The sequence below is a fragment of the Schistocerca nitens genome, chromosome 10 (assembly GCF_023898315.1).
Source record: "Schistocerca nitens isolate TAMUIC-IGC-003100 chromosome 10, iqSchNite1.1, whole genome shotgun sequence".
NCBI classification, from domain to species: Eukaryota; Metazoa; Arthropoda; class Insecta; order Orthoptera; family Acrididae; genus Schistocerca; species Schistocerca nitens.
The window spans coordinates 131,993,802-132,006,282 of NC_064623.1; the positions used below are offsets into that span (position 1 = coordinate 131,993,802).

Genomic DNA, 12,481 nt, shown 5'->3' on the forward strand with positions numbered 1-12,481 from the left:
GGACCAGTGTACAAAGGCGCGGTCAAGTTCATATACACAAGAGTTCCAAGTAGTTTCGATGCTCTGGTATTACGACTACAAATTACGTCTGTATTTAACGTCTTAAATTGAAAGGACAGTCGACTGATGACCACAGCAGTTGAGTCCCATAGTGCTCAGAGCCATTTTTTGAAAGGACAGTCACAAACCTTGTCGACAATCACACCGCGCCTGAGGTAACAAGCACATCTGAAGCCCAATTGTGCACTCGACTGTTCATGCCAACTCACTGCCTCGCACTTTACTACTGTGTACCACTCTTGTCGTCCAACTGCAAAACACTGGGCCACAACACGTTTCCGCGTCTCCATTGCACTGCGCAAACTACGAAACGCTCCCCAAACATGGCACTCACCCATGCAGACGACTTTTCCGACCTTCCACGACGCTCACGCAACGCTCACGCTAGTGAAAGCCTTATTTAGAGCTTGACGTCGCGCCCAAGCGAGTGAGCACATTTCGCCTACGGCTTAGGCCGCCCACCTAGTGTGGCTGCTCGGTGTCTGCAGGCAGCGAGGGGCTGCAAGCTTCCCGTGTTCGCGCCTGTGTCACCTCTGCTTGCTTGTCAGAGACAGAGTATCGCAAAACATACAACTCACTCCATGAATTGATTGCTACGGCATCTGTCATCAGCAGTCACAACTAGCAACACCAGTAGCAGCCGACTGCACGTAAAGAATGGGAATGTGCAGTGGGATTTTTGTGAACTCGGCGCAAGGCAGATCTTTCCGACATAGGTTTGAGAATCTTAAGGGCAGACTTGTACTGTTTCTAAATTCAGTGTAGCGGTGGGAGGAGGGTGCTTCCTGCGCGTAACATCACGCTTGCCAGTTGTGGCTGCTAATCGTTCGCTCGTATCTGCCTTGACACATTCGCTGGCTGTGAATTATCCCACTTGCGTGGCAGTGTGCGCATGTAGGTGTGTTAAAAATTCTGGAGGCGCTGGGTATCGATCCCAGTACCTCTCGCATGCTAAGCGAGCGCTCTACCATCTGAGCTACGCCCCCTGATGACAAATAGTGCTACATACAACCATATCAATATCACAGACCCCTTGCACTCCCATTATTCCGCAGACAAACACTATTCTCAATGTGTCTGTGAGGGTGTCTTTCAGGTTTCCTGCATTCTGTATCGAATCGTAGTTGGCCAAAATTAAAGTGGCGCGCACAACGTCGAAAATAGCGTTCGGCCACCGCTCTGAGTAAGACGAACGTGTTGTCCACTCTCTAGACTTCTTTGAGGTTAGGCCGTTATACCTAAGACAGATTTGCACTCGATGACACCTCGACAACAGCCGGTCCTCACATTTACGTCTTGCTCTCCTTACGTCAGTATACATCACATGAGCTGTGACGCTGGCTTTGCAACATCTTGCGTGTCTTTAGGCTCGCCGCGACCAACACTTACCATGCACTGTCCACAAAACATGGAGGCGCCGGGGCTTGAACCCGGGACCTTTCACATGCAAAGCGAACGCTCTACCAACTGAGCTACGCCCCCAAGGGCAACAAAGCTGCGCTGTTTTCCATTCTTTGCTACTCTGATGTGCACGGACCTGATGGTTGGTTGGTTTGTAGGGGTGAAGGGACCAGTGTACAAAGGCGCGGTCAAGTTCATATACACAAGAGTTCCAAGTAGTTTCGATGCTCTGGTATTACGACTACAAATTACGTCTGTATTTAACGTCTTAAATTGAAAGGACAGTCGACTGATGACCACAGCAGTTGAGTCCCATAGTGCTCAGAGCCATTTTTTGAAAGGACAGTCACAAACCTTGTCGACAATCACACCGCGCCTGAGGTAACAAGCACATCTGAAGCCCAATTGTGCACTCGACTGTTCATGCCAACTCACTGCCTCGCACTTTACTACTGTGTACCACTCTTGTCGTCCAACTGCAAAACACTGGGCCACAACACGTTTCCGCGTCTCCATTGCACTGCGCAAACTACGAAACGCTCCCCAAACATGGCACTCACCCATGCAGACGACTTTTCCGACTTTCCACGACGCTCACGCAACGCTCACGCTAGTGAAAGCCTTATTTAGAGCTTGACGTCGCGCCCAAGCGAGTGAGCACATTTCGCCTACGGCTTAGGCCGCCCACCTAGTGTGGCTGCTCGGTGTCTGCAGGCAGCGAGGGGCTGCAAGCTTCCCGTGTTCGCGCCTGTGTCACCTCTGCTTGCTTGTCAGAGACAGAGTATCGCAAAACATACAACTCACTCCATGAATTGATTGCTACGGCATCTGTCATCAGCAGTCACAACTAGCAACACCAGTAGCAGCCGACTGCACGTAAAGAATGGGAATGTGCAGTGGGATTTTTGTGAACTCGGCGCAAGGCAGATCTTTCCGACATAGGTTTGAGAATCTTAAGGGCAGACTTGTACTGTTTCTAAATTCAGTGTAGCGGTGGGAGGAGGGTGCTTCCTGCGCGTAACATCACGCTTGCCAGTTGTGGCTGCTAATCGTTCGCTCGTATCTGCCTTGACACATTCGCTGGCTGTGAATTATCCCACTTGCGTGGCAGTGTGCGCATGTAGGTGTGTTAAAAATTCTGGAGGCGCTGGGTATCGATCCCAGTACCTCTCGCATGCTAAGCGAGCGCTCTACCATCTGAGCTACGCCCCCTGATGACAAATAGTGCTACATACAACCATATCAATATCACAGACCCCTTGCACTCCCATTATTCCGCAGACAAACACTATTCTCAATGTGTCCGTGAGGGTGTCTTTCAGGTTTCCTGCATTCTGTATCGAATCGTAGTTGGCCAAAATTAAAGTGGCGCGCACAACGTCGAAAATAGCGTTCGGCCACCGCTCTGAGTAAGACGAACGTGTTGTCCACTCTCTAGACTTCTTTGAGGTTAGGCCGTTATACCTAAGACAGATTTGCACTCGATGACACCTCGACAACAGCCGGTCCTCACATTTACGTCTTGCTCTCCTTACGTCAGTATACATCACATGAGCTGTGACGCTGGCTTTGCAACATCTTGCGTGTCTTTAGGCTCGCCGCGACCAACACTTACCATGCACTGTCCACAAAACATGGAGGCGCCGGGGCTTGAACCCGGGACCTTTCACATGCAAAGCGAACGCTCTACCAACTGAGCTACGCCCCCAAGGGCAACAAAGCTGCGCTGTTTTCCATTCTTTGCTACTCTGATGTGCACGGACCTGATGGTTGGTTGGTTTGTAGGGGTGAAGGGACCAGTGTACAAAGGCGCGGTCAAGTTCATATACACAAGAGTTCCAAGTAGTTTCGATGCTCTGGTATTACGACTACAAATTACGTCTGTATTTAACGTCTTAAATTGAAAGGACAGTCGACTGATGACCACAGCAGTTGAGTCCCATAGTGCTCAGAGCCATTTTTTGAAAGGACAGTCACAAACCTTGTCGACAATCACACCGCGCCTGAGGTAACAAGCACATCTGAAGCCCAATTGTGCACTCGACTGTTCATGCCAACTCACTGCCTCGCACTTTACTACTGTGTACCACTCTTGTCGTCCAACTGCAAAACACTGGGCCACAACACGTTTCCGCGTCTCCATTGCACTGCGCAAACTACGAAACGCTCCCCAAACATGGCACTCACCCATGCAGACGACTTTTCCGACCTTCCACGACGCTCACGCAACGCTCACGCTAGTGAAAGCCTTATTTAGAGCTTGACGTCGCGCCCAAGCGAGTGAGCACATTTCGCCTACGGCTTAGGCCGCCCACCTAGTGTGGCTGCTCGGTGTCTGCAGGCAGCGAGGGGCTGCAAGCTTCCCGTGTTCGCGCCTGTGTCACCTCTGCTTGCTTGTCAGAGACAGAGTATCGCAAAACATACAACTCACTCCATGAATTGATTGCTACGGCATCTGTCATCAGCAGTCACAACTAGCAACACCAGTAGCAGCCGACTGCACGTAAAGAATGGGAATGTGCAGTGGGATTTTTGTGAACTCGGCGCAAGGCAGATCTTTCCGACATAGGTTTGAGAATCTTAAGGGCAGACTTGTACTGTTTCTAAATTCAGTGTAGCGGTGGGAGGAGGGTGCTTCCTGCGCGTAACATCACGCTTGCCAGTTGTGGCTGCTAATCGTTCGCTCGTATCTGCCTTGACACATTCGCTGGCTGTGAATTATCCCACTTGCGTGGCAGTGTGCGCATGTAGGTGTGTTAAAAATTCTGGAGGCGCTGGGTATCGATCCCAGTACCTCTCGCATGCTAAGCGAGCGCTCTACCATCTGAGCTACGCCCCCTGATGACAAATAGTGCTACATACAACCATATCAATATCACAGACCCCTTGCACTCCCATTATTCCGCAGACAAACACTATTCTCAATGTGTCCGTGAGGGTGTCTTTCAGGTTTCCTGCATTCTGTATCGAATCGTAGTTGGCCAAAATTAAAGTGGCGCGCACAACGTCGAAAATAGCGTTCGGCCACCGCTCTGAGTAAGACGAACGTGTTGTCCACTCTCTAGACTTCTTTGAGGTTAGGCCGTTATACCTAAGACAGATTTGCACTCGATGACACCTCGACAACAGCCGGTCCTCACATTTACGTCTTGCTCTCCTTACGTCAGTATACATCACATGAGCTGTGACGCTGGCTTTGCAACATCTTGCGTGTCTTTAGGCTCGCCGCGACCAACACTTACCATGCACTGTCCACAAAACATGGAGGCGCCGGGGCTTGAACCCGGGACCTTTCACATGCAAAGCGAACGCTCTACCAACTGAGCTACGCCCCCAAGGGCAACAAAGCTGCGCTGTTTTCCATTCTTTGCTACTCTGATGTGCACGGACCTGATGGTTGGTTGGTTTGTAGGGGTGAAGGGACCAGTGTACAAAGGCGCGGTCAAGTTCATATACACAAGAGTTCCAAGTAGTTTCGATGCTCTGGTATTACGACTACAAATTACGTCTGTATTTAACGTCTTAAATTGAAAGGACAGTCGACTGATGACCACAGCAGTTGAGTCCCATAGTGCTCAGAGCCATTTTTTGAAAGGACAGTCACAAACCTTGTCGACAATCACACCGCGCCTGAGGTAACAAGCACATCTGAAGCCCAATTGTGCACTCGACTGTTCATGCCAACTCACTGCCTCGCACTTTACTACTGTGTACCACTCTTGTCGTCCAACTGCAAAACACTGGGCCACAACACGTTTCCGCGTCTCCATTGCACTGCGCAAACTACGAAACGCTCCCCAAACATGGCACTCACCCATGCAGACGACTTTTCCGACCTTCCACGACGCTCACGCAACGCTCACGCTAGTGAAAGCCTTATTTAGAGCTTGACGTCGCGCCCAAGCGAGTGAGCACATTTCGCCTACGGCTTAGGCCGCCCACCTAGTGTGGCTGCTCGGTGTCTGCAGGCAGCGAGGGGCTGCAAGCTTCCCGTGTTCGCGCCTGTGTCACCTCTGCTTGCTTGTCAGAGACAGAGTATCGCAAAACATACAACTCACTCCATGAATTGATTGCTACGGCATCTGTCATCAGCAGTCACAACTAGCAACACCAGTAGCAGCCGACTGCACGTAAAGAATGGGAATGTGCAGTGGGATTTTTGTGAACTCGGCGCAAGGCAGATCTTTCCGACATAGGTTTGAGAATCTTAAGGGCAGACTTGTACTGTTTCTAAATTCAGTGTAGCGGTGGGAGGAGGGTGCTTCCTGCGCGTAACATCACGCTTGCCAGTTGTGGCTGCTAATCGTTCGCTCGTATCTGCCTTGACACATTCGCTGGCTGTGAATTATCCCACTTGCGTGGCAGTGTGCGCATGTAGGTGTGTTAAAAATTCTGGAGGCGCTGGGTATCGATCCCAGTACCTCTCGCATGCTAAGCGAGCGCTCTACCATCTGAGCTACGCCCCCTGATGACAAATAGTGCTACATACAACCATATCAATATCACAGACCCCTTGCACTCCCATTATTCCGCAGACAAACACTATTCTCAATGTGTCCGTGAGGGTGTCTTTCAGGTTTCCTGCATTCTGTATCGAATCGTAGTTGGCCAAAATTAAAGTGGCGCGCACAACGTCGAAAATAGCGTTCGGCCACCGCTCTGAGTAAGACGAACGTGTTGTCCACTCTCTAGACTTCTTTGAGGTTAGGCCGTTATACCTAAGACAGATTTGCACTCGATGACACCTCGACAACAGCCGGTCCTCACATTTACGTCTTGCTCTCCTTACGTCAGTATACATCACATGAGCTGTGACGCTGGCTTTGCAACATCTTGCGTGTCTTTAGGCTCGCCGCGACCAACACTTACCATGCACTGTCCACAAAACATGGAGGCGCCGGGGCTTGAACCCGGGACCTTTCACATGCAAAGCGAACGCTCTACCAACTGAGCTACGCCCCCAAGGGCAACAAAGCTGCGCTGTTTTCCATTCTTTGCTACTCTGATGTGCACGGACCTGATGGTTGGTTGGTTTGTAGGGGTGAAGGGACCAGTGTACAAAGGCGCGGTCAAGTTCATATACACAAGAGTTCCAAGTAGTTTCGATGCTCTGGTATTACGACTACAAATTACGTCTGTATTTAACGTCTTAAATTGAAAGGACAGTCGACTGATGACCACAGCAGTTGAGTCCCATAGTGCTCAGAGCCATTTTTTGAAAGGACAGTCACAAACCTTGTCGACAATCACACCGCGCCTGAGGTAACAAGCACATCTGAAGCCCAATTGTGCACTCGACTGTTCATGCCAACTCACTGCCTCGCACTTTACTACTGTGTACCACTCTTGTCGTCCAACTGCAAAACACTGGGCCACAACACGTTTCCGCGTCTCCATTGCACTGCGCAAACTACGAAACGCTCCCCAAACATGGCACTCACCCATGCAGACGACTTTTCCGACCTTCCACGACGCTCACGCAACGCTCACGCTAGTGAAAGCCTTATTTAGAGCTTGACGTCGCGCCCAAGCGAGTGAGCACATTTCGCCTACGGCTTAGGCCGCCCACCTAGTGTGGCTGCTCGGTGTCTGCAGGCAGCGAGGGGCTGCAAGCTTCCCGTGTTCGCGCCTGTGTCACCTCTGCTTGCTTGTCAGAGACAGAGTATCGCAAAACATACAACTCACTCCATGAATTGATTGCTACGGCATCTGTCATCAGCAGTCACAACTAGCAACACCAGTAGCAGCCGACTGCACGTAAAGAATGGGAATGTGCAGTGGGATTTTTGTGAACTCGGCGCAAGGCAGATCTTTCCGACATAGGTTTGAGAATCTTAAGGGCAGACTTGTACTGTTTCTAAATTCAGTGTAGCGGTGGGAGGAGGGTGCTTCCTGCGCGTAACATCACGCTTGCCAGTTGTGGCTGCTAATCGTTCGCTCGTATCTGCCTTGACACATTCGCTGGCTGTGAATTATCCCACTTGCGTGGCAGTGTGCGCATGTAGGTGTGTTAAAAATTCTGGAGGCGCTGGGTATCGATCCCAGTACCTCTCGCATGCTAAGCGAGCGCTCTACCATCTGAGCTACGCCCCCTGATGACAAATAGTGCTACATACAACCATATCAATATCACAGACCCCTTGCACTCCCATTATTCCGCAGACAAACACTATTCTCAATGTGTCCGTGAGGGTGTCTTTCAGGTTTCCTGCATTCTGTATCGAATCGTAGTTGGCCAAAATTAAAGTGGCGCGCACAACGTCGAAAATAGCGTTCGGCCACCGCTCTGAGTAAGACGAACGTGTTGTCCACTCTCTAGACTTCTTTGAGGTTAGGCCGTTATACCTAAGACAGATTTGCACTCGATGACACCTCGACAACAGCCGGTCCTCACATTTACGTCTTGCTCTCCTTATGTCAGTATACATCACATGAGCTGTGACGCTGGCTTTGCAACATCTTGCGTGTCTTTAGGCTCGCCGCGACCAACACTTACCATGCACTGTCCACAAAACATGGAGGCGCCGGGGCTTGAACCCGGGACCTTTCACATGCAAAGCGAACGCTCTACCAACTGAGCTACGCCCCCAAGGGCAACAAAGCTGCGCTGTTTTCCATTCTTTGCTACTCTGATGTGCACGGACCTGATGGTTGGTTGGTTTGTAGGGGTGAAGGGACCAGTGTACAAAGGCGCGGTCAAGTTCATATACACAAGAGTTCCAAGTAGTTTCGATGCTCTGGTATTACGACTACAAATTACGTCTGTATTTAACGTCTTAAATTGAAAGGACAGTCGACTGATGACCACAGCAGTTGAGTCCCATAGTGCTCAGAGCCATTTTTTGAAAGGACAGTCACAAACCTTGTCGACAATCACACCGCGCCTGAGGTAACAAGCACATCTGAAGCCCAATTGTGCACTCGACTGTTCATGCCAACTCACTGCCTCGCACTTTACTACTGTGTACCACTCTTGTCGTCCAACTGCAAAACACTGGGCCACAACACGTTTCCGCGTCTCCATTGCACTGCGCAAACTACGAAACGCTCCCCAAACATGGCACTCACCCATGCAGACGACTTTTCCGACCTTCCACGACGCTCACGCAACGCTCACGCTAGTGAAAGCCTTATTTAGAGCTTGACGTCGCGCCCAAGCGAGTGAGCACATTTCGCCTACGGCTTAGGCCGCCCACCTAGTGTGGCTGCTCGGTGTCTGCAGGCAGCGAGGGGCTGCAAGCTTCCCGTGTTCGCGCCTGTGTCACCTCTGCTTGCTTGTCAGAGACAGAGTATCGCAAAACATACAACTCACTCCATGAATTGATTGCTACGGCATCTGTCATCAGCAGTCACAACTAGCAACACCAGTAGCAGCCGACTGCACGTAAAGAATGGGAATGTGCAGTGGGATTTTTGTGAACTCGGCGCAAGGCAGATCTTTCCGACATAGGTTTGAGAATCTTAAGGGCAGACTTGTACTGTTTCTAAATTCAGTGTAGCGGTGGGAGGAGGGTGCTTCCTGCGCGTAACATCACGCTTGCCAGTTGTGGCTGCTAATCGTTCGCTCGTATCTGCCTTGACACATTCGCTGGCTGTGAATTATCCCACTTGCGTGGCAGTGTGCGCATGTAGGTGTGTTAAAAATTCTGGAGGCGCTGGGTATCGATCCCAGTACCTCTCGCATGCTAAGCGAGCGCTCTACCATCTGAGCTACGCCCCCTGATGACAAATAGTGCTACATACAACCATATCAATATCACAGACCCCTTGCACTCCCATTATTCCGCAGACAAACACTATTCTCAATGTGTCCGTGAGGGTGTCTTTCAGGTTTCCTGCATTCTGTATCGAATCGTAGTTGGCCAAAATTAAAGTGGCGCGCACAACGTCGAAAATAGCGTTCGGCCACCGCTCTGAGTAAGACGAACGTGTTGTCCACTCTCTAGACTTCTTTGAGGTTAGGCCGTTATACCTAAGACAGATTTGCACTCGATGACACCTCGACAACAGCCGGTCCTCACATTTACGTCTTGCTCTCCTTACGTCAGTATACATCACATGAGCTGTGACGCTGGCTTTGCAACATCTTGCGTGTCTTTAGGCTCGCCGCGACCAACACTTACCATGCACTGTCCACAAAACATGGAGGCGCCGGGGCTTGAACCCGGGACCTTTCACATGCAAAGCGAACGCTCTACCAACTGAGCTACGCCCCCAAGGGCAACAAAGCTGCGCTGTTTTCCATTCTTTGCTACTCTGATGTGCACGGACCTGATGGTTGGTTGGTTTGTAGGGGTGAAGGGACCAGTGTACAAAGGCGCGGTCAAGTTCATATACACAAGAGTTCCAAGTAGTTTCGATGCTCTGGTATTACGACTACAAATTACGTCTGTATTTAACGTCTTAAATTGAAAGGACAGTCGACTGATGACCACAGCAGTTGAGTCCCATAGTGCTCAGAGCCATTTTTTGAAAGGACAGTCACAAACCTTGTCGACAATCACACCGCGCCTGAGGTAACAAGCACATCTGAAGCCCAATTGTGCACTCGACTGTTCATGCCAACTCACTGCCTCGCACTTTACTACTGTGTACCACTCTTGTCGTCCAACTGCAAAACACTGGGCCACAACACGTTTCCGCGTCTCCATTGCACTGCGCAAACTACGAAACGCTCCCCAAACATGGCACTCACCCATGCAGACGACTTTTCCGACCTTCCACGACGCTCACGCAACGCTCACGCTAGTGAAAGCCTTATTTAGAGCTTGACGTCGCGCCCAAGCGAGTGAGCACATTTCGCCTACGGCTTAGGCCGCCCACCTAGTGTGGCTGCTCGGTGTCTGCAGGCAGCGAGGGGCTGCAAGCTTCCCGTGTTCGCGCCTGTGTCACCTCTGCTTGCTTGTCAGAGACAGAGTATCGCAAAACATACAACTCACTCCATGAATTGATTGCTACGGCATCTGTCATCAGCAGTCACAACTAGCAACACCAGTAGCAGCCGACTGCACGTAAAGAATGGGAATGTGCAGTGGGATTTTTGTGAACTCGGCGCAAGGCAGATCTTTCCGACATAGGTTTGAGAATCTTAAGGGCAGACTTGTACTGTTTCTAAATTCAGTGTAGCGGTGGGAGGAGGGTGCTTCCTGCGCGTAACATCACCCTTGCCAGTTGTGGCTGCTAATCGTTCGCTCGTATCTGCCTTGACACATTCGCTGGCTGTGAATTATCCCACTTGCGTGGCAGTGTGCGCATGTAGGTGTGTTAAAAATTCTGGAGGCGCTGGGTATCGATCCCAGTACCTCTCGCATGCTAAGCGAGCGCTCTACCATCTGAGCTACGCCCCCTGATGACAAATAGTGCTACATACAACCATATCAATATCACAGACCCCTTGCACTCCCATTATTCCGCAGACAAACACTATTCTCAATGTGTCCGTGAGGGTGTCTTTCAGGTTTCCTGCATTCTGTATCGAATCGTAGTTGGCCAAAATTAAAGTGGCGCGCACAACGTCGAAAATAGCGTTCGGCCACCGCTCTGAGTAAGACGAACGTGTTGTCCACTCTCTAGACTTCTTTGAGGTTAGGCCGTTATACCTAAGACAGATTTGCACTCGATGACACCTCGACAACAGCCGGTCCTCACATTTACGTCTTGCTCTCCTTACGTCAGTATACATCACATGAGCTGTGACGCTGGCTTTGCAACATCTTGCGTGTCTTTAGGCTCGCCGCGACCAACACTTACCATGCACTGTCCACAAAACATGGAGGCGCCGGGGCTTGAACCCGGGACCTTTCACATGCAAAGCGAACGCTCTACCAACTGAGCTACGCCCCCAAGGGCAACAAAGCTGCGCTGTTTTCCATTCTTTGCTACTCTGATGTGCACGGACCTGATGGTTGGTTGGTTTGTAGGGGTGAAGGGACCAGTGTACAAAGGCGCGGTCAAGTTCATATACACAAGAGTTCCAAGTAGTTTCGATGCTCTGGTATTACGACTACAAATTACGTCTGTATTTAACGTCTTAAATTGAAAGGACAGTCGACTGATGACCACAGCAGTTGAGTCCCATAGTGCTCAGAGCCATTTTTTGAAAGGACAGTCACAAACCTTGTCGACAATCACACCGCGCCTGAGGTAACAAGCACATCTGAAGCCCAATTGTGCACTCGACTGTTCATGCCAACTCACTGCCTCGCACTTTACTACTGTGTACCACTCTTGTCGTCCAACTGCAAAACACTGGGCCACAACACGTTTCCGCGTCTCCATTGCACTGCGCAAACTACGAAACGCTCCCCAAACATGGCACTCACCCATGCAGACGACTTTTCCGACTTTCCACGACGCTCACGCTAGTGAAAGCCTTATTTAGAGCTTGACGTCGCGCCCAAGCGAGTGAGCACATTTCGCCTACGGCTTAGGCCGCCCACCTAGTGTGGCTGCTCGGTGTCTGCAGGCAGCGAGGGGCTGCAAGCTTCCCGTGTTCGCGCCTGTGTCACCTCTGCTTGCTTGTCAGAGACAGAGTATCGCAAAACATACAACTCACTCCATGAATTGATTGCTACGGCATCTGTCATCAGCAGTCACAACTAGCAACACCAGTAGCAGCCGACTGCACGTAAAGAATGGGAATGTGCAGTGGGATTTTTGTGAACTCGGCGCAAGGCAGATCTTTCCGACATAGGTTTGAGAATCTTAAGGGCAGACTTGTACTGTTTCTAAATTCAGTGTAGCGGTGGGAGGAGGGTGCTTCCTGCGCGTAACATCACGCTTGCCAGTTGTGGCTGCTAATCGTTCGCTCGTATCTGCCTTGACACATTCGCTGGCTGTGAATTATCCCACTTGCGTGGCAGTGTGCGCATGTAGGTGTGTTAAAAATTCTGGAGGCGCTGGGTATCGATCCCAGTACCTCTCGCATGCTAAGCGAGCGCTCTACCATCTGAGCTACGCCCCCTGATGACAAATAGTGCTACATACAACCATATCAATATCACAGACCCCTTGCACTCCC

General features: G+C 50.7%; 15 non-coding genes across 15 annotated transcripts; all 15 read right to left on the reverse strand.

Moving 5' to 3' along the window:
* Positions 1-973: 973 nt before the first annotated feature.
* Trnaa-agc (transfer RNA alanine (anticodon AGC)) lies at positions 974-1,046 on the reverse strand. The gene has a single exon. It is a non-coding gene; the product is annotated as a tRNA-Ala (tRNA).
* A 423-nt stretch (positions 1,047-1,469) lies between these two features.
* Trnaa-ugc (transfer RNA alanine (anticodon UGC)) lies at positions 1,470-1,542 on the reverse strand. Its single transcript has one exon. It is a non-coding gene; the product is annotated as a tRNA-Ala (tRNA).
* A 1,058-nt stretch (positions 1,543-2,600) lies between these two features.
* Trnaa-agc (transfer RNA alanine (anticodon AGC)) lies at positions 2,601-2,673 on the reverse strand. The gene has a single exon. It is a non-coding gene; the product is annotated as a tRNA-Ala (tRNA).
* Positions 2,674-3,096: 423 nt separating this feature from the next.
* On the reverse strand, positions 3,097-3,169 carry Trnaa-ugc (transfer RNA alanine (anticodon UGC)). The gene has a single exon. It is a non-coding gene; the product is annotated as a tRNA-Ala (tRNA).
* A 1,058-nt stretch (positions 3,170-4,227) lies between these two features.
* Trnaa-agc (transfer RNA alanine (anticodon AGC)) lies at positions 4,228-4,300 on the reverse strand. The gene has a single exon. It is a non-coding gene; the product is annotated as a tRNA-Ala (tRNA).
* A 423-nt stretch (positions 4,301-4,723) lies between these two features.
* On the reverse strand, positions 4,724-4,796 carry Trnaa-ugc (transfer RNA alanine (anticodon UGC)). Its single transcript has one exon. It is a non-coding gene; the product is annotated as a tRNA-Ala (tRNA).
* Positions 4,797-5,854: 1,058 nt separating this feature from the next.
* Positions 5,855-5,927, reverse strand: Trnaa-agc (transfer RNA alanine (anticodon AGC)). The gene has a single exon. It is a non-coding gene; the product is annotated as a tRNA-Ala (tRNA).
* Positions 5,928-6,350: 423 nt separating this feature from the next.
* Positions 6,351-6,423, reverse strand: Trnaa-ugc (transfer RNA alanine (anticodon UGC)). The gene has a single exon. It is a non-coding gene; the product is annotated as a tRNA-Ala (tRNA).
* A 1,058-nt stretch (positions 6,424-7,481) lies between these two features.
* On the reverse strand, positions 7,482-7,554 carry Trnaa-agc (transfer RNA alanine (anticodon AGC)). The gene has a single exon. It is a non-coding gene; the product is annotated as a tRNA-Ala (tRNA).
* Positions 7,555-7,977: 423 nt separating this feature from the next.
* On the reverse strand, positions 7,978-8,050 carry Trnaa-ugc (transfer RNA alanine (anticodon UGC)). Its single transcript has one exon. It is a non-coding gene; the product is annotated as a tRNA-Ala (tRNA).
* A 1,058-nt stretch (positions 8,051-9,108) lies between these two features.
* Trnaa-agc (transfer RNA alanine (anticodon AGC)) lies at positions 9,109-9,181 on the reverse strand. The gene has a single exon. It is a non-coding gene; the product is annotated as a tRNA-Ala (tRNA).
* Positions 9,182-9,604: 423 nt separating this feature from the next.
* On the reverse strand, positions 9,605-9,677 carry Trnaa-ugc (transfer RNA alanine (anticodon UGC)). Its single transcript has one exon. It is a non-coding gene; the product is annotated as a tRNA-Ala (tRNA).
* Positions 9,678-10,735: 1,058 nt separating this feature from the next.
* Positions 10,736-10,808, reverse strand: Trnaa-agc (transfer RNA alanine (anticodon AGC)). Its single transcript has one exon. It is a non-coding gene; the product is annotated as a tRNA-Ala (tRNA).
* Positions 10,809-11,231: 423 nt separating this feature from the next.
* Positions 11,232-11,304, reverse strand: Trnaa-ugc (transfer RNA alanine (anticodon UGC)). The gene has a single exon. It is a non-coding gene; the product is annotated as a tRNA-Ala (tRNA).
* Positions 11,305-12,351: 1,047 nt separating this feature from the next.
* Positions 12,352-12,424, reverse strand: Trnaa-agc (transfer RNA alanine (anticodon AGC)). The gene has a single exon. It is a non-coding gene; the product is annotated as a tRNA-Ala (tRNA).
* Between the last annotated feature and the right edge of the window lie 57 nt (positions 12,425-12,481).